The sequence below is a fragment of the Lissotriton vulgaris genome, chromosome 4_1, assembly GCF_964263255.1.
Source record: "Lissotriton vulgaris chromosome 4_1, aLisVul1.2, whole genome shotgun sequence".
Taxonomy (NCBI): Eukaryota; Metazoa; Chordata; class Amphibia; order Caudata; family Salamandridae; genus Lissotriton; species Lissotriton vulgaris.
In genome coordinates, this window is record NC_141691.1 from 207,248,721 (window position 1) to 207,268,151 (window position 19,431).

Genomic DNA, 19,431 nt, shown 5'->3' on the forward strand with positions numbered 1-19,431 from the left:
GATCTCCATCTTGTCTGAGTTGGCTGCTCCTCATCCATTTGGCGACGCCCTTCATACCCTTGTGGAGGTTGGTTTTGGGGGTGTGCGGGTCCTTGGTGAGGGAGAGAATGAGCTGGGTGTCATCGGCGTAGGAGATGATGTTGAGGTTGTGCTGGCGGGCCACTTGTGCGAGGGGGGCCATGTAGACGTTGAACAGTGTCGGGCTGAGGGAAGAGCCCTTGGGTACGCCATAGATGATGTTGGTGGCTTCAGAACGGAAAGGTGGGAGGCGGACGCTCTGGGTTCTGCCGGTGAGGAAGGACGTGGTCCAGTTGAGGGCCTTCTCTTGGATTCCGGCTTCTTGGAGGCGTGTCTTTAGTGTGTAGTGATTCAGAAAAGGGGGTGGTGGGGGAGGCTTGTTTCCTTCCCAGTATAAGAATTGGCTTGGTAGTTTGGTCTGTCCTGTTCCCATGATGCACCGGGCCAGGGTCAGACTAATTTGCATATAGCCAAGTTCTGAGCTGGGTTGGTGCAGTGAGCTAAAAAACGTGATGGATCAAGCCCTGATCTTTGGACTGGGTAAGAGTGGTCTGCTTAATTCAGACACTCTGTTCATCACCACCCCCTTTTCTGAATCATTTTTGTCCACCACAAGCGTGGAAGGGTATACTCAGATGTGAGTCCCTTGCTCATTGCACCATTAGGATTCAAGCAAGCCGGGCCGAAGACGGCTGAAATGCCAGAAGCCGGTCCCCGGAAGCTTGTTTCCTTCCCAGTATAAGAATTGGCTTGGTAGTTTGGTCTGCCCTGTTCCCATGATGCACTGGGCCAGGGTCAGACTAATTTGCATATAGCCAAGTTCTGAGCTGGGATGGTGCAGTGAGCTAAAAAACGGTGATGGATCAAGCCCTGATCTTTGGACTGGGTAAGAGTGGTCTGCTTAATTAAGACACTCTGTTCATCACCACTCCCTTTTCTGAATCATTTTTGTCCACCATAAGCGTGGAAGGGTATACTCAGATGTGAGTCCCTTTGCTCATTGCACCATCAGGATTCAAGCAAGCCGGGCCGAAGACGGCTGAAATGCCAGAAACCTGTCCCCGGAAGCTTCTTTCCTTCCCAGTATAAGAATTGGCTTGGTAGTTTGGTCTGCCCTGTTTCCATGATGCACTGGGCCAGGGTCAGACTAATTTGCATATAGGCAAGTTCTGAGCTGGGATGGTGCAGTGAGCTAAAAAACGGTGATGGATCAAGCCCTGATCTTTGGACTGGGTCAGAGTGGTCTGCTTAATTCAGACACTCTGTTCATCACCACCCCCTTTTCTGAATCATTTTTGTCCACCATAAGCGTGGAAGGGTATACTCATATGTGAGTCCCTTGCTCATTGCACCATCAGGATTCAAGCAAGCCGGGCCGAAGACGGCTGAAATGCCAGAAACCGGTCCCCAGAAGCTTGTTTCCTTCCCAGTATAAGAATTGGCTTGGTAGTTTGGTCTGCCCTGTTCCCATGATGCACTGGGCCAGGGTCAGACTAATTTGCACATAGCCAAGTTCTGAGCTGGGATGGTGCAGTGAGCTAAAAAACGGTGATGGATCAAGCCCTGATCTTTGGACTGGGTAAGAGTGGTCTGCTTAATTCAGACACTCTGTTCATCACCACCCCCTTTTCTGAATCATTTTTGTCCACCATAAGCGTGGAAGGGTATACTCAGATGTGAGTCCCTTGCTCATTGCACCATCAGGATTCAAGCAAGCCGGGCCGAAGACGGCTGAAATGCCAGAAACCGGTCCCCGGAAGCTTGTTTCCTTCCCAGTATAAGAATTGGCTTGGTAGTTTGGTCTGCCCTGTTCCAATGATGCACTGGGCCAGGGTCAGACTAATTTGCATATAGCCAAGTTCTGAGCTGGGATGGTGCAGTGAGCTAAAAAACGGTGATGGATCAAGCCCTGATCTTTGGACTGGGTAAGAGTGGTCTGCTTAATTCAGACACTCTGTTCATCACCACCCCCTTTTCTGAATCATTTTTGTCCACCATAAGCGTGGAAGGGTATACTCAGATGTGAGCCCCTTGCTCATTGCACCATCAGGATTCAAGCAAGCCGGGCGGAAGACGGCTGAAATGCCAGAAACCGGTCCCCGGAAGCTTGTTTCCTTCCCAGTATAAGAATTGGCTTGGTAGTTTGGTCTGCCCTGTTCCCATGATGCACTGGGCCAGGGTCAGACTAATTTGCATATAGCCAAGTTCTGAGCTGGGATGGTGCAGTGAGCTAAAAAACGGTGATGGATCAAGCCCTGATCTTTGGACTGGGTAAGAGTGGTCTGCTTAATTCAGACACTCTGTTCATCACCACCCCCTTTTCTGAATCATTTATTGTGTAGTGGCAGACCGTGTCGAAGGCGGCTGACAGGTCCAGGAGGATGAGGGCTGATATTTCGCAGTTGTCTAGTTGGCGCCTGAAGTCGTCTGTGGCGGCGATAAGGGCTGTTTCGGTACTGTAGTTTCTTCTGAATACGGACTGGGATGGGTCTAAGATGTTGTTGTCTTCGAGGTGGCGGGCCATTTGTATGTTGATGATTTTCTCGATGACCTTCACCAGGGACGGGAGTAGGGAAATGGGCTGGAAGTTCTTGAGGTCCTTGGGGTCCGCTTTGGGCTTCTTGAGAAGGGCATTGATATCGGCGTGCTTCCAGCTTTCCGGGAATGTAGATGTCTCGAAGGAAATGTTTATGACTTTCCGTAGTTGGGGTGCGATGGCTGCGTCTTCTTTGTTGAATACGTGGTGTGGGCAGGGGTCTGATGGTGAAGTGTGGCTCAATGATTAGAGCGGCAGACCCTGATGCAGAGGTCTAGCCCGGGACCAGGGTTCAATTCCCTGCCTCGGTGGGTCTTGGGCTCAAAATTCCACGGACCTGATAATTCTCGCCTCGGTGCCTATTCCAATCATGGAGTCCCACTCTGCAACTCTGGGCAATAGCTTGCTTAATCTCCACAACGGCCCCCACAATGCTAAGGATGCCTGGCCTCCACCTTGGGGGTGCCCAGGAGTGGACGCCTCATAGGGAAAGCCAGGATGGGTTCCACAGCGGTATTCGTACAAGCGCCTTGAGACCCTAGCGGGTGAGTAGTGCGCTATACAAGTATCAATCCTGAGTGGATGGAGTTCATGACCTTGCGTGTCTCGTTGTCGTTAACTCTCTCCCTTCCTCTCCAAACCCACAGCGATCAACTGTGGAGTACCCCAAGGATCATCGCTAAGCCCCAGGCTCTTCAACATCTACATGGCCCCCCTCGCAGCCATCGTTAGACAGCATGGGCTCAGCATAGTATCCTACGCCGGCAACAGCAAAGCTCATCCTCTCCTTCACAAAGAACCCCGAAAACACCAGATGCTGCTTCCAGAAAGGAATGAAGGACTTTACAGCCTGGATGAAGGATAGCTGCCTGAAGCTCAACTCTGAGAAGACTGAGATCCTCATCCTCTGACCCTCCACTTCTGCCTGGGACAACACCTGGTGGCCCTCTGCCCTTGGCCGCCCACCCACCCCTACAGACCACGCACAGAACCTGGGCATCATCCTGGATGCCTCCCTCACCATGACCAGCCAGATCAACTCTGTCACTGCCATTAGTTTTGACTGCCTTCGCATCCTGAGCAAGACTTTCGAGTGGATACCCCCTGAATGCAGAAGGACCCTCACTCACGCACTGATAACCAACAGACTGGACTACGGGAACGCCCTCTACGCCGGAATCAACATAACTCTTCTTCACAAGCTCCAAACAATCCAGAACTCTGCAGCCAGACTCATCCTCAGGACCCCATGGAACAAACACATGACCCAACACCTACGAGACCTCCACTGGCTCCCCGTCAACAAGAGGGTAACCTTCAAACTCCTCACCCACGCCTATAAATCCCTCCACAACATCGGACCCAAATACCTCAAAGAGAGAGTTTCCTTCCACGTTCCCAAAAGGAACCTCTGCTCACCAACCTCGCCCTGACTGAGACCCCCGCATCTGCAGAAACAGAGCTGGCGGAAGAGCCTTCTCCTACATCGCGACCAAGACCTGGAACAAGCTCCCAGTGAACATCAGACGCTCTCATTCCCTGCACATTTTCAGGAGGAATCTCAAGACCTGGCTCTTCAACTGAACCAGAGCTACACCCCTCCCCTCCCTCCACAGTGCCTGGAGACCTCACGGGTGAGTAGCGCGCTTTATGTTATGTTAGCTCCATTTTTAAGTGCACAGCTGCCCCAGCTAAGAGGCGTCCCAGTGCTGCGCCTTGAAAGAAACACAACACAAACCGAGCGAAAAGAAGAATCCAGCATGAAAGGATTAACAACTATTTGGAAAGATATGAGTTTTTACGGCTTTCCTGAATGTCAAAAGGTCATTGAGAGCACGCAAATGGGCAGGGAGAGAGTTCCAGAGTTTAGGGGCAAGCACTCTAAAAGAGCGACCGCCGGACCAACTCCTTAAAAAACGAGGGACTACGGCTAAGTTTTGACCACAGGATCTCAGCAGGCGGGGAGGGGTATAAGGAAGAATGAGATGTTCCAGTATCTGGGGAGAGGCAGGTTTTAATATCTTAAAAGCAAGACATAAAGTCTTGAATTCTATCCTCTGAGGTACAGGCAGCCAATGAAGCTTGGTAATAGTGCTTCTAGCAGAGCAAAATCTAGGGAGACCGACTAAAGCCCTAGCTGCAGCGTTCTGAACGCGCTGCAGTCTCATAATTTCAGCCTGATTAACCCGAGCAGCAGCGCGCTCGCGTAGTCAAGCCTAGACAATATGACTGCCTGAATAATCAATTGGCGAGTCGGGGCGTCAAAGAATTATAAACCAACTCATTGATTGATTGATGTTCTGCATTCAATTAATCAGTTCATGAAGCAGATTGCTTCTGAAGGCTGACCAAGTCCCAGGAAATTCATTTCCTTTACCTATTGTTCAAGTGAACAAAGAAATATATAGATTGTTCTGGAAACAATTGATTATTTTCTTCTTTAACGAGAGAAACAGTAGCCTGTCTCTCTTGAAAAGGCGTAGCAGTTGCCTAAAATAAAGCTTAAAAAACAAAATCTAGACCACAGGTGGATAGATTTAAGAGAGACTGCCTTTAAGAACCATATGAGAAGCTATTGGGAAATAGGTGTGGATTGCTGCGGGCCAAGAGTTAGGTCCTCCCCTCTCCAATCAGAGAAGCCTGTTGAGTTGGCTTCATTTCTGCACTAAATGTGGTGAGTGATTTGCAGAGAGGCCCCCAATTCCAATATTTTGCAAGCTTACTCATAACTCTCCTACTATTGAGGACATTGGATCTGCTATTTTAGGATTGTGACCTTTCTCTGCAGTGGGCCCGGATGAAGTTCCGATCTGAGTAGTAAAACAGAAGCTACCTTCTAGGCCAAATTATTATTTTCAGTCTTTAAATTTTGTTATGCGAATAGGACAGTTCCTGCTTTCTGGACTGGAAGTATTATTGTCCCCCTATACAAAAAGGGGGACTATAATTCGCTTGAAAACTATCGCCAGATTGCAATATTAAATGCAGTGTACATTTTCTTGCCAGATGTCTGTTGGTTCAGCTAAATATTTGGGTGGAGGACAATAAAATCCTCCTGGAGGAGCAGACAGGTTTCAGGAAAAAACATGCGACCTTCGATAACATAGATGCATTACAATTAATTAATGAGAAGTATGTTATCCCTAGAGGTTGTATGGTATAGTCCGCATTTATAGACTTCTCCAGAGCCTTCGATAAAGTGGATTGTGTAGTTCTCTGGAAAAAGTTGTTGCATCTCGGCATTCCCGAAACCCTATTGGTCCTAAATATGGCCCTTCACTCTGCCACATGTGGCCACATTTTGTTAGGTGGTGATCAAGGACTCTCTAGGATGATCCCAATGAAGAATGGTTTAAAGCATGTGTGTCTCCTGGCTCCAATTCTTCTCTCTGTATTTATCTCAAATTTGCCGGTTTCTCTCTCACAAAGTATGGGTTTACCACTCAATATTGGGGGACGGCCAATTTCATATATTCTCACTCTTCTGTATGCAGATGATATAGCAATCTGGGATCTTAGCCCCAAAGGTCTTAACAGTTGATTAGGGGCTTTGCAACAAATACTGACACACACTATCTACAAACAAACTCCTCTAAAAGCAAAATTCTCTGCTTCCATGGTAAGAAAAAGGCTAAATATACTAACTTCCCTTCGTATGCAGGCCCATAGGGTTAGACATTTCTGCACACTCTTGCAAATGGATATTTTGCCTTTAAAGTGCTTAACATCTAAATGGTATGCAACTTCTGAAGTCTGTCATGTTTGTCAGAATGGCATTCAAGATCTGAAACACGTTTTGCCTGCCCTGCTCTTATATAGCCTCACCGTAAATGGTTGAGGCCTATCTTTTTTAAATTGTCAGTACGATCCTTCTGGGAAGCCTTACAGTTATTGTTTGATCCCCCGAATGAACTGTTCTATAGTTCATTTTTTTACTTTAAAAAATGTTTTTTAAGCCTGTACTTGTTTTAGTATGAATACTGGTTTAGTGATGTTAATATCTGTATGTCTTAAATTAATTTTATGAACCCTTTTTAATGATTTTTAGGAAAGATGTTAGTTGTTTTCACTTAAATTAAATTGTTTTGTGTGAACCTCCTCAAAGTTCTGTATCATGAATTAAATTTAACTTTAACTTGAGAGCAGATCAACACCAGTCAGCATCAAGGGCTCTCTGTGGAGATCCAGTAGTGTAATGGTGAAAATGCATTCAGATGATAAATGAAAGCCACAAATGTATAAACATGGAAATGGTTGATTTCCATAGAAATCCATGGAGTACTTACTGTAAGATTTTCCACTAATGACACAATGAGGGTATTCTATTTGTGTGCACAATGAGGTATTGCAAAAAGTGTCAACAGTACATATCTAAGGACTCTTTTCTGGCGCTCAAACTTCCTGTGGCCCACCGTCAAAACCACTAAAACACAAATTTAAACACAAATGGAAGGAGCGTCATAGTATATAATAATATCAAGCATCATAAAGTCATTCAATTTCAAAGAGATTCATGAAAAGTCCATGCAGGCTTCCTTCGAATTTTAGTTCAGTTCTTTTATTGTGGTATTTCATTCCATGTGATGAAGATATCCACCTTGAGGATGTTCGTACAGCAGAATTTTTTTTTTATATATTCCACAGCCCTCCAAAAACAGAGTAATTTTAAAGTCTCCATTATCCAATCATCTCTCGCGTTTTTTCTCCCGCTCAATCGTATTCAATAACTCCACCCCGGTTACCTCTCTGGTCCGCACTCTGCTAAATTCCTAATAATGCATAGCTTAAGTTTATCGAAAAACAGGAAACACTTCATCTCTTTCCTGTTTTGTATATTGACCAATCAAATGGCGTTACCCCTATTCTAGCGTGCCGGAAAGACTTTGAAGATTTTAAAGATTTTTATTTAACTCCACATTGCCAATCATGTTCAATTGCTCTACCCAAGTCTCCTCTCTAGTCCGCACTCTGCTATACTTGTCTTGATGCCCGTCCTCGGTATAAAAACAACCGGAAACGCTTCATCTGTAATGAATCGACCAATCAAATCACGTTTCCCCCGCATAGCTAATCCTTGAGCTATTAAGCCTACCTGTCTACGGATAATACATCCGAGATTTGAGTATTCTAAACACGCTGTTACTCCTATCAAAGAGTGGTGTTTCGTTTCTCGTACTGGTTCGAAAAGTCAGTATGTATATTGGCCAATATACAAAACAGAGATGAAGTTCGATAAACTTAGGCTGTGCATTATTATGAATTTAGCACAGTGCGGATCAGAGAGGTAACCTGGGTGGAGTTAAAGAATACGATTGAGTGGGAGAGAAAACGTGAAATGATTGGATAATGGAGACTTCCATTATCTCACCTTCAGGAGGCACCTCAAGACCTGGCTATTCGAGTAGTAGCAGCATCCCCCTTCCCTTCAGCGCCTTGAGACCCTCATGGATGAGTAGCACACTCCATAAATGTTTTGATTGATTGATTGATTGATTTAAAAGTACTCTGTTTTCGGAGGGCTGTGGAATATAAAACATTTTTTGGGGGCTGTACGATATATGTTTGTTAAATTCTATGAACATCCTCAAGGTGGATTGCTTCATCACATGGAATGAAATACCACAATAAAAGAACTGAACAAAAATTTGAAGGAAGCCTGCATGGACTTTTTTTGAATCTCTTTGAAATTGCATGAGTTTATGATGCTTGATATTATTGTATACTTTGACGCTCCTTTCATTTGTGTTTCTATTTACTATAAGAAGTAACAGAAGAAAAAATTGAATTCCAGTGAAAAGGACATTTGAAAACTATAAATGTTACAGTGCTGGAATACCTGAAAAGAGCCAGCAGGCTATTTGATTGTGGTTCAAGCACATTCATATAACAAAGCTGAAGCCCTATATCCCCCCATCCCTCAGGTGTATGCTATGATTGATAACTGGGCTCAAGGTCATAAGCCTCTGCTACAGATGAGGGAGCCTGCATTCAGAGAGGCTATGAAAATAAACCCTCCACAATACTGGTGATATGTATTGAGAGTCACCTCTCAGAATGTACAGCTTGTTGCTAGTTGCACACTTTGTCATTCTGAACCTTGCGTGTCATTTGCCTGATTGGACTAGACACCTCCAGCTGACGGTGCCTGCTTTATCTGGTGTGTGTCAAGTCTATTATATCAAAAGTTGTCAACAACATTTATACATTGCTTGTTTTTGTCTCCTAAAAGGTCACTTTCCGGGATAATTGAAGATGATCTAGATAGAGGAACCAGTATCTGCCATCTTTCCTTTGTGCTCAACCGAAAGAAGCTGACGTAGGCACTGTTGTTCCTTCCATTCTGACAGCATGTCTCATTGGCTACCTTTGCTAATGTCTCCTGGTGCTCCACTTTCCAGTTATCCTCACACTGCATCGGCTCATAGTAAATGTTTTAAGCACACAGGCCGATACTGGGCAACAAGGATCTAACAATTAATCAAAGAGGTTAGACAAGTTGTCAAATTATTAGAATAAAAGCAGGTATACACACTAGCTGCATTACATTACTACCCAACAAAAGCACACTGTATTCTATGAAAGCATATATCCTAAAACGGGGTCAGCATTTATGCAACAGACAAAACAAAGAATACCATTAATCTACAAAAGGATGTTTAAGACAAACCTATATATGAGCTTTCAAATTTTGTACGTTTGGGGAGTGCCTGCCTTTAGAGAAAAAATGCGGCAGAAAAGTTGGTGAAGTACATTTTCCATATGAATTACCGTAACTATTGTCCTGATGTAGTATGCATTTTTGCATTCGCAAATTCTGTGTTTCACGAACTCACAAGCATTGCAGAGTATAAAGTGCATGCTGTAAATTGGAAATGACTTTGTAAGTCTCAAAATTCAATTCCCCCTGCTCTTATTGATTTACATTGGCATCTATCAATGGTTGAGAACCATTGATAGGCTATTGACATGTCAAAGTGAGGGGTGACTCATTCACAAGGTGGAAGTTGTCCCAATTTGTGTTTGGTATCAGGGGAGGGGTGCAGACAGTGGTCCAGGCGAGCACAGTATTCACTAGAGTGGCTTTCCTGAATGCCAACTTTGTTTTGGAAGTGACACCTGTCACTTTGAAAACAGGGGCTTTCAGAGAATCGGAATGCTGGGGTGGAGGTTTGCTGTCCCTGTAGGGTCTTCATTCTTGCATTTGCAGTCATTCACAGGAAGTCGCCAAAGGACTCCTGCTAATGAAGATGAGCTTTTGTGATTCCATGAAAATTGGCATTTCGCAGTGGTACTTTAGACATAACTCAGAATGAAAATGAAATTTCCGTACTCAAAAAAGGTTTATCATTTTGTTCGCAATATGGTTGTGATTTTACTGACCTGGAGGTCGATTTATTTAGATTTTCTAAACAACTGAAATTAAAAAGGTTTTTTTCTATGTTGGACAAAAGTGCTAATGTTAAGTCTGTGAATAAAAGTTCTGAAATGACCATTTTGCATGTATGGGTAGTTCAATTATTGATGTCATTAACTGAGAGTGAAATGTATGGGGTGGCAGATGTAGCCAATTTGTTGGGCGTGGAAACTGATTATAGTTGTACCAGTGGATTACATCCCACTTCTAAGTTTACTCACCAGGGCCAACAATATGCGGCCATAGACTTGTTTGTTCAGAAAACCTTGGAGGAGTTTCACAGAGTTGAGGATTTAGAACTGAAAGATAGTATGCGGAAAAACAGGAAACAGGAAAGACATTTGACATGTCTTGTACGATGTGCCCTTAAGAGTCTTAGAAATGATCAAAGCATAGTTATTCGAGAAGTAGACAAGGAGGGTAACATCGTGGTTCAGGACATCGTGGTTCAGGACGACTATTGTCCTGACTATTGTCAGGAAATCAGGAGACAGCTGAGTTATCAGAACTGTCTATAGTAGATGCACTAAGAATAATTTTAGAACAACTGTTTTCCTGGAAGGAAGCAGGTTTATTGGATGAGGCTGAGTTTAAATATTTAAAAGTAACTAATCCCACACAGGATGAGGAAGGCTGCAACTCCCTAGTCACAGGGCCAAAATTCAGAAACAGGGAATTGGATAGACGGATAGGAACTATCCTATCCAAATAATAAGAAGAGACCTCCTGACATCCAGACAATGCAGCCGCATTCCCTCCCCAGAAGAAGGAGACCAGAAAAAGGAGGGCAAAATCAACTCCTGGTCCTTACAGAACTGGGAATAAACCTTAGGACAAAAGGAAAGAAGAAGCCTCAAAATATTCTATCTTTAAAAATCTGACAAAAAGGATGCTTGAAAGATAAAGCTCCCAGCTCACACAAATGCCTAGCTGAAGAAACAGCCCAAAAAAGGAATGTTTAAAGGGACAAATCCTAAAATCAATGGTGACCAGGGTGTCATACGGAGGATCCATCAACACCTCCAAAGCCAAAGATATATTCCAACGAGGGAAATGCTTCCTAGGTGAAGGAAGACCATTCTTCAAACCCTTTAAAAAATGACACACCAAGCCTTCCGTATCTAACAGAGTATTCCACTAACCTCTAAAACCCTTAATAGCTGCTCATTGAAGCCTAGCGGTAGCTACCTTCATCCCCAATGAATCACCGTCTTCCAGAAACACCATCACAAGAAATCGGAAGAAGCAGTGGCCAAACCCTTACCCTTATTCCACTTACTAAAAGAATGCCAGCGCTGCAAGTAACGAGTGCACCTCATTGTCACATTTTCTGTGGAGAATCTGTGATCATTAAATGTATTTCACATACTGAAAAATAAACTTAGACATTTTTTAAAGTTTAAGTCTAAATATTTAGTAAGATATCGTTTTAACTTTTCTTTCTGTGATCAATATAGGAGAAAACCTCCTTTACAAAAAAATGGATATTCGTGACTATCGACGTCATCGCAGTAATGTCGGTAGTCGCAAAGAGTGCCTGGTTTGTACAAAGTCTAAAACATATATGTAGACATATTCTACAGTATATTTAACAACAGAGCTTTTCAAACTCATATTTTTGTAGTGAATTTCTAGAAAAAGCGTCTTCAAACAGTATTTTCAGTTTTCGTGGAGACAACGGAAGTCACAACGACATCAGTAATCATGATCCCCCCAGTAACGTTGTGAAAACGGAAAACAATAGCACACATTCAATGACCACCAACACAACCGAAAATAATATGTAAAAAAAAATCCATTCTGAGGATTGCACCACACATAATACTATTACACCAATGATCTAAAGATCTCTTTCTTTGGTATTGACAAGATACCGGCACGTACCGGAGTGTGAGATAGGGAGCGTGCATTGAGGAGATTAGAGTCGGAGTATAACATCTGTCTACACAGCAAGCAGCCCGGCGTCTGTAACCAAGATGAGGAGCTCCATGTACAACTGGGTTGAATGGTGGAGGGATGGTCTACCAGCATCATGATGATGACAGCACGTTCTTCTCCTCTCTCTCTTTTTGATTATTCTCCCCCTCTTCCACTCTCTCCTCCCCCCTTTCCCCTGTGTGGCTATTCTTTTATTACCTGCCTCTCACCCCTTAGGGCCCTATTATCATGATAGGCGGAATGCCACCTTCCGACCGGCAGTGGCGATTCACCTGCCAAAATTCCCCGCCGGACGGCCATTTATCCCCGCCACATTTGCATGCTGGGGGGGTACCGCGGTGGACGGAAAGACCATCCGCTGCTTTTCCGCCGGCAGGCAATCATCACGATTACAGCACCGCCCGCCACAATGTTAAATATGCAGGTGGGGTCGTATCCTAATGGGCACGGCGGGACCGTCGCACCTCTGGCGGTCGGTTCCGTTTATCGTTACGTGGCGGGCGGACATCGTAATGGGTCCCTAAATCTCTACAGGGATCCTCTCCCCATCTTGTGTGATCTAATACTTATGCACTACACTTCTGTACAAACCTTCTGCACCGAATTTCAGGCATTTTTCCCTGTCTTTTTCCTTCTTCTTCTGGGGATACTTGGTACACATAGGGGACCTCTTCAGTCATGGTAGTGTGCTGAGAATTGAAGGGTAGATAAGGGACTCTTAACCTTATATCTATACCATGAACGTTTCAATTTTATATGACCATAGCTCACTTGACTATACAATAGTGACAGTTATATTGATTTGGGCTCCAGTGTGTGGCACTAGCCGCTTTTCAAACTTGGAGTAACCCGGGAACGTGTATTTTTGTATTTCATGATGAAAAAATAATTTTCTTTCTGTTCATGACTTTTTCATATTAAGTGTCTTTCTGTATATATTATTTTTATTATTTCTACATGATACCAATGTTTGGCGCTGACAGGGATTGCAACTGATAACTTTCTTGCATGATTCTCAGTGCAATGGGGAAGTCTGTTCACAATGACCTCGAAAAGTGTATCTTTAAAAGAAATGGGGCACACAGGAAATTGTATTGTGCTTTGAAGAAGACCTTGGTTGTCGAAACGTGTAAGCTGTATTAAAACGTTTGTAACGAAATACCCTTGGAGTGCGGGCATTCTTTGCTGGCGAGGCTACGTCGGCATTTGCTGCATGCATATTACTATATACATACTTCTTCTTTCAAAGCATGTTTAAACTCATATTTTTGTACTAAGATTCTTTAAAAATCATCTTTGACCTATTTTCTGTTTTAGAGGTTATTTGGGGCATCGCGGTGACATTGTTAACCCTGACGATTGCGTCTTTTCTCTACAGTCATGTTTTTCCAGAGAGTTTCTATAAAAACAATCTCTAAAACCTATTTTCTATGTTTGCGGTGACTCCGGAGATCGCAATGGCGTCGGTAATCACAATCTCTGCGGATACGTCGTGAAAATGCTAAGCGAAAGCAAGAATTCAATAGCCACCACCACATTCAACAGATAGAACTATCCTACTAATTCTAACCATCACACTAGATACATCTCTATCTAATTAACTCTATAAAAACATTTATCAATATCCCAACATCTCTATAACAGTCTTTATTAATGATACACTTGGTTAAGTGAGTGCATACATAAGTCTCAGAGTGGGCCTGTCACTGCATATATACGTCTATGAGTGGTTATCAGAGTAGACTCATGAGTCTTTCAGTATGTGTGTCACTGGCTGCATAGGTCTGAGTGCATCTCTCTATAAGTGAATGTATAAGCAGAAGTATAAATCTCTCAATAGTTTGTGAGTTAGTACGTAATTATCATATTGGATCTGTGACTGAGTCAATCAAAATGTCTCAGTGGGTGTGTAAGTGGAATTATAAGTCTCCCAGTGGGTCTGTGGATTGATTCATGAATGTCTGAGTGAGTCTCTGACAGGGTGTGTCAGTGTCTGAGTGTGTCTCTGAGTGGGTGCATCAGTGTCTGAATAGGTATGTGTGTGGTTGTATGAGTCTCTGACTGCATATCTGAATGGGTAAATGAGCCTGTGACTGGATCTCTGAGTTAGTGCATAAGTGTCTGAGTAGGTCTGTCTATCAGTGAGTGTCTCGGTGGAAGCAAAAAACTCACACTGGGTCTGTAAGTGGATGTATGAGTGGTTCTGTACATGCCTGTGTCACTCTCCAAGTGACTTTGAAAGTGCGTGCATGAGTACCTGAATGGGTATGACAGTGCGTACATCAATTTCTTGGTGGGTATGTGACTAGATATATAAGTGAGTGAGAGGGTATGTGAATGGGTGTATAAGTTCCTGAGTGAATATGTGAGTAGGTACATACGTTTGTGATAGTCATCTGCTAGTGTGCACTAATATATATATTTTTTATATTTTCCCCAATATTCGGAAAACAAATCACTGACAGAATATCGACTGTCAGAATATCGAGCTACAGAAATATTGACACAAGAATATCGATGTCCAGAATATCAAATTCCTATCTACATATGGTAAGTACAAAAACATCGAAAAAAATATAGTTGTCAAAAATATCGCTGTTTTTTAATGTTAAAAAAATAATGTAAAATAAAGTAAATAATACATATACTTAAAAGAAACATAGTTACAAATATTTTAAAATGTTTACAAATTATAACTAATACATATAATGTAAACATAAATTAAACATATAGATGTAAAATATAAAATATTTACTTAATAATATTCATAAATAATTATTTTAATAGCATACATTTTAGTATATTATAAATACATATATACACATAGAACAATAATTTAAATAAAAATGTAAAAAAAATATATAACATTAAAAAATTACAATATTTATCATCTTTTTAAAATAGATTATACGCTACATTAACAACTGAGGAGGAAATATTGGATAGCAGAGGGAGTAAAATTACAATGCCCACTCCAGAGAGTGTAACAGTAGGGAAATTGTTGGATAGCATAGGGGTAAAAATTACTATTCCCACTCTAGTCTGTGCAAGAGTAGGGAAAGTGTTGGATAGCGTAGGGGTAAAAATTACTATTCCCACTCCAGAGAGCGCAACAGTAGGGAAAATGTTAGATAGCGTAGATTAAAAAATTACTATTCCCACTCCAGAGAGTGTAACAGTAGGGAAAGTGTTGGATAGAGAAGGGGTAAAAATTACTATTTCCACTCCAGTGAGTGCAACAGAAGGGAAAGTGTTGAATAGCGAAAGGGTTACAATTACTATTCCCATTCCAGAGAGTGCAACAGTAAGGAAAGTGTTGGATAGCGTAGGGGTAAAAATTACTATTCCCACTCCAGAGAGTGCAACAGTAGGGAAAGTGTTGGATAGCGTAGGATTAAAAACTACTATTTCCACTCCATGAAGTGCAACAGTAGGGAAAGTGTTGGATAGCGTAGGGGTAAAAATTACTATTCCCACTCCATAGAGTGTAACAGTAGGGAAAGTGCTGGATAGAGAAGGGGTAAAAATTACTATTCCCACTCCAGTGAGTGCAACAGAATAGAAAGTGTTGGATAGCGTAGGGGTTAAAATTATTTATTCCCACTCCAGAGAGTGCAACAGTAGGGAAAGTGTTGGATAGCTTAGGGGTAAAAATTACTATTCCCGATCCAGAGAATGAAACAGAAGGGACAATGTTGGATAGCGAAAGGGTTAAAATTACAATTCCCACTCCAGAGAGTGCAACAGTAGGGAAAGTGTTGGATAGCATAGGGGTTAAATTTACCATTCCAATGCCAGAGAGTGCAACAGTAGGGAAAGTGTTGAATAGCAAAGTGATAAAAATTACTATTCCCACTTCAAAGAGTGCAAAAGTGGGGAAAATGTTGAAAGGCGTAGGGGTAAAAATTACTTTTTCCACTCCAGAGAGTGCAACAGTAGGGAAAGTGTTGGATACTGTAGAGGTAAAAATTACTATTCCCACTCCAGAGAGTGTGTAAACTGTAGGGAAAGTGTTAGATAGCAGATGGTTAAAATTAATATGCTTATTTATTAAATATAATTAATTAACAATAAATTAATTATGAATACTAATACATTTAAATTAATAATTACTTTAATAAAATTAAATTACTTCCCACCCTATTCCCCTATAAACCCACATCCCGCTCCTAAAATAAATTGACTTAATTAATATAATAAACAATTAATACAAATAAATGACCAATTATTAATTAATTAACAATAAATTAATTATCAATACCTATAAATAAAAATGAATAATTACTGTAATATAATTAATTCACTTTCCACCCTATTCCCCTATAAACCCACAACCCGCTCCAATTCTTTTAGCAGAATCAATATAATTATTAATCAATTAATAAAAATGGATTACCAATTAATAATTAGTTACCAATAATTTAATTATCAATACCAATAAATAAACATGAATAATTACTTAATTATAATAAATTACTTCCCACCCTAATACCCTATAAACGCATAACCCGCTCCTGACCTAAATTAACACAATTAATAGAATTATCAATTAATCAATTAATAACAATTAATTACCAACTAATACTCAATTAACAATAAACTAATTATCAATACAAAAAATTATTAATTACTTTATTATAATTAAATTACTTCCCATCCTATTCCCCTATAAACCCACAACCCACTACAGGACTAAAATGCTAAATTTAATTTAAAATAATTAATAATTTCTAAAAATTATTATTTAATTTACTATAATTAAATTATGTTCCACCCTATTCCCCTATAAACCCATAACCCGCTACGGAACTAAAACGCAAAATTTACTTTAAAAAAATTACTAACTTCTAAAAATGTGATACATATATATTTTTTTTAAATACAATACATAACAAAAAATATAGAACACATACATATAAAATACATACTAAAATACATAACACTAATATAAACATCGATATTATTGACAATAATATTTTTGCAACCGATATTACTGACTTCAATATTAACAAAAACAATATTTCTTTCCTTCAGGTCGATATTGTGGTCACCGATATTCTTGATGTCGATATTCTGTCCCTTCGATATTTACAACTCAATATTTCTGTAGTTCGAAATTAAGAACTTGATATTATGTCTGTGCTCCTCAGAAGACATTGTATTAGTTGCAACATCCTGCAGCGTAACATAACATAACACAACATAACATGTGTATTTGTAAAGCGCATGTTCACCCTGAGATCTCTTGGCGCTGAATAACAGCTGTTCATTGTTACCCAACTCAATGGTACTCATTTTTTTTGACAATCAATTTTTATTTTTGTTTTGGATTTAACAACAAACAGCACCACTCAGAGCTACATTGTACATTGGCAAAATAGGGAGAAAAACACATCGCAGTGACATCAAGGCTACATAAGGAAATCAAGAATAGCGTATCCACGTGCACCTGAAGGGCGGACCACACCATCTCAGCCGTCGAGTACCCCGACCTATTTGCCCCAAATGCTGCAAAATTTCTCGGGACACCCCCTGACTACATATAGAGGCCGCTCATGCGCAGCGCACCAGTCCACCCCGCGGTGCCAGTGCCTTAGAGTGGGAGGGGCAGTGTCCAGCCAGTGAGCAGCAATGTCCCTTTTGGCAACCACCAACGCAGTATTGAGGAAGAGCTTCTCAACTCTGGAGCCGTCCAATCCGTCGGTGACGCCCAGCAGAACACGTATTGGATCAAGAGGCAACTCTTAGCCCAGGACCCCTGTCAGATCTTGTGTTAAAGATTCCCAATACCCCTGAATCGCAGTACATTACCACACCATATGATAGAAGTCAGCATGGGGGTGGGAGCAGTGAGGGCAGTGGGCATCAGGCCGAAGCCCAGCACGGTGGAGACGCAGGGGTGTAAGATAGGCGGCGTGCAGAAACTAGACTTGGACCAGGCGGAGACTTGCCGATACCGCAATCATCCTAGGGGCCATCAGGGCATCCCTCCAATCCTCATCCTGCAGATCCCCAAGCCAGCCCTCCCACTTCTCTCGGAGCAGGGAAAAGGAGTTTGGGGTATTGTTGGTGAGTGAGCTGTAGATCCGAGAGACTCCACCCTTCCCCAAAATCCCGGTCAGAACTTGCACCTCGGGCGGGCTATATTCGGGCAGGAGAGTGCCGTCTGGAATGTGGGAGTGAAGGGTGTGGCGCAACTGTAAGTAGCGAAAAAATTTAGAGGGATGGAGGGAGTGTCTAGCCTGTAAGTCTTGAAAGGATCAGATATGAGTACCGCTCCAGACGTCACCTAACAAGATTACCCCGAAGAGATCCCATTGCCAGAACCTTGACAGGGAGGCAAGTTCACGAAACCTGATGCAACACCAAGCTGAGTGTAGCGAGTCAGCCTGCCTGCCCATTGAGTATGACGTAATGATGCATGCCAAGCCAGGAATACTCTGCGCGTGACCTCGGGGAGAGCTTGAGGAACCGCGGCCCCATACAGCACCCCTTGGATAGAGGAGAAGCCCAAGATGTGAAGTTCCAAGTGATATGCTGGGTCAGACCAGCCGCCATTAAACCAGTTGTGGATCGTGAGTAGATGAAGTCGCTAAGTAGTAGAGGCAGAGGTTCGTCATTCCGAGACCTCCGTCAAAAGGTGGGATTCGGCATTGGGCCAGGGCCAGCCTGGACCTCCGACCCCCCAAAGGCATTTAGTTGCAATGCCGTCCATATCCCGGAACCAAGATCTATCTGGAGCATGTACAAGAAACGGGGTAGGATCATCATTTTGTATAGGGCAATGCTGCCCAGAGGGTTCAGGGGCAGTGTGCTCCATTTAAGAAGGTCGGCGCGGATCCGCTTAACCAGCGGGGTGACATTGAGCTCCCATGCAAGGTCAGGGAGATCCAAATCCCCAAGTACTTGAAAGACAGCCGCCGAAGCGGAATTGATGACTGCCGGTGGAATCACTCGCGTGATAAGTGTAAGGGGAGAAGGACGGGTTAAGCTGCAGGCCGGAAACTTGTTCAAAAAGGGCCAGCACCCGAAGGCAGCGAGGTCCCGATCAGGCAGGGTCAGCCAGGAACGGCCACACGTCATCCGTGTATAAAGCGATTTTATCCTCCGCTGGGCTGGGCCACCTCCAGCCAGTCAGGGAGTGGTCATTGCGGACAAGGCAAGCAAACAGCTCCATTGCCAGAGCATAAAGGATCGGGGAAACGGGGCAGTCCTGCAGCGTACCCTGTCCAATGGGGAAGGGGCGGGATAGCGCGCCATTAACAAGGACTTGTGCCCGGGAACGGTGATAGAGTAGTTGCACCAGATTGCGGAAAGGAGTGCCAAAACCCATCGGGTCCATCACCGCATCAAAGTAGCTCCAGTCAACGGAGTCGAAGGCCTTCTCAAAATCAATAAGGAGAAATGATAAGTATGGATTCAGCTGGTGTCGTTTCACAAGGGCAAGGTGAAGGCATCAGAGACAGTGTCTAGTTCCTCGGAGAGGCATAAAGCCGCATTGGTCAGGGTGGACAAGCTGGGCTAA